Source organism: Schistocerca americana, chromosome 1 (genome assembly GCF_021461395.2).
Source record: "Schistocerca americana isolate TAMUIC-IGC-003095 chromosome 1, iqSchAmer2.1, whole genome shotgun sequence".
Taxonomy (NCBI): Eukaryota; Metazoa; Arthropoda; class Insecta; order Orthoptera; family Acrididae; genus Schistocerca; species Schistocerca americana.
In genome coordinates, this window is record NC_060119.1 from 1,200,730,715 (window position 1) to 1,200,732,766 (window position 2,052).

The 2,052-nt window shown below is 47.5% G+C and overlaps 1 pseudogene; it reads right to left on the reverse strand.

Moving 5' to 3' along the window:
• Positions 1–1,381: 1,381 nt before the first annotated feature.
• Positions 1,382–1,499, reverse strand: LOC124557326 (annotated as a pseudogene).
• Between the last annotated feature and the right edge of the window lie 553 nt (positions 1,500–2,052).

The following is a 2,052-nucleotide window of genomic DNA, read 5'->3' on the forward strand; positions in this document are numbered from 1 at the left end:
GCAAGAGCTGTAGTGCACAATGTGAAATGCAGTGAAGTGTACTGTTGTGGAGGAAATATGTGGCTCGCAAGAGCTGTAGTGCACAATACCGTAAGCTGTGATGACTGCTGTCTGTGCCGCTCGCTGCTGATAAATAAGATAATTCTCGTTCTATCTGGATTGACCTTTTCTTTGCCAATCAAACTCTCCCTACGCCTTGACGAAGTCAAGGACTCCTATTCGACCCTAGTCTAACTATTGGCGTGGTACAACGGACACATAACCAGTCCACTGCGATGCCACTCAAAAATTCGCTTGCAAGCGTAGAACTATAACTCTGTCCATTCACACCGCACAATAAGTGTGGCGTCCAACACAGTGAACAACACTTTATCGCAAGGACTCAATATAGAGTCACACTCCAATTCGCTCTCGACAGAAGTGCTTTCCCAGTGAAGTACTGAGGAGAGACATGTCCCTTGCTCTTTGAGAACACATATGAGCTAACACGCTCTCGTTACGTGTTCTCGCTCCAAGAGCGACAACGGAACAGCCCTTCTCCACGCCAGACGTGAAGGGGTATATCTTTCGGTCTCTTCCATTACTCCCTCAGGTCAAGGCGTCAGGAATATCGCCTGCCAATCAGCATTGCTCTTCTAAATTGGGAGAATGACGTTTCATTTAAGTCGACCAATCTGGAAATCTGTAGCATCAGCGTTTGGAGTTTCCTGTCTCCCTGTGAAAGCCTCTGAAACTGCGTGCTATGTTTGTAAAGAATGCGTAAGCTGGCTGCTCCGACACAATGTAACGGAATTTGCTTTTAAGCCAAAGACGGGATCGTTCTCACCTTTCACTCGGGCAAATGCTGTCCACTCCACAGGCGGTCGCCATGTGACATAGATGGGCTGAATCGTCCTCTGAAGGGACCTGCATCTCGGTGTGCAGTCCGCCTCTCCCAAACTAAAAGCTCTTGTGACCGTCGTGTCTTGAATGTGTGTGTGTACGCCAGCCTCGAGTATCTCAACCCCAGTGTGCACTTGTCATTTGCATATCGTTTACATGAATTCATACAACATTGACTTTATCTTATCTTTTGGGTTCGAATGAAGTGTCTTGATGTGTGGCATATGATTGTGAGGGCGGAATCTGTAAGCAATGAAGGTCAGGAGACCACAACGTCTTAAAATGTTGAAAAAAAAAGCACTTCGTCTTCAGGCCACAAGTGGCCTATCGGGACCATCCGACCGCCGTGTCATCCTCAGATGAGGATGCGGATAGGAGGGGCATGTGGTCAGCACACTGCTCTCCCGGTGGTTATGATGGTTTTCTTTGACCGGAGCCGCTACTATTCGGTCGAGGAGCTCCTCAGTTGGCATCACGAGGCTGAGTGCACCCCAGAAAATGGCAACAGCACATGACAGCCCGAATGGTCTCCCATCCAAGTGCCGGCCACGCCCGACAGCGCTTAACTTCGGTGATCTGACGGGAACCGGTGTATCCACTGCGGCAAGGCCGCTGCCTTACAATGTTAGACATTCTCTAAATAAAAATTAAATATTAATATAAGTTTCCAGCCGTTTTCGACAATGTTTTATCCATATAAATGTAGATTTAGACCGAACAATATTGACTGCTAAAAGATCAGTCACTATATTAGTGTATAATAATCGTTATACCCAATGGTTGGGTCTGTCAAGCATTTGAGAATGACTGTAAAGCCGAAACGTGATTGAGTGATATAAATGAATAGTAACTTACCGTTTAACGAAGTAAATTTCATTGAAAACCGTTGTGTGTTTAGCGGGAACGTCACCAGCCCGTGGGTGCTCACGTGAACTCGCTCCCCTTCATGAACGAGTCGAGTCCGCCTGTACCTGACAACAGACTCCAGTGACAAGAGCGGAGTGGGGGTACTGACGAGCCGAACCTACGGGCACATGGAGACGGCGAGATCGAAGATAACGGCACAGCACTCGCTGGCGAGTTTAAAGCGAGGATATGGACCTAATTTTTAATCTCTAACGTATGATCCGCCGATGATGTTGGTAAGCCTCTGGTTTCACCTCAATGGAG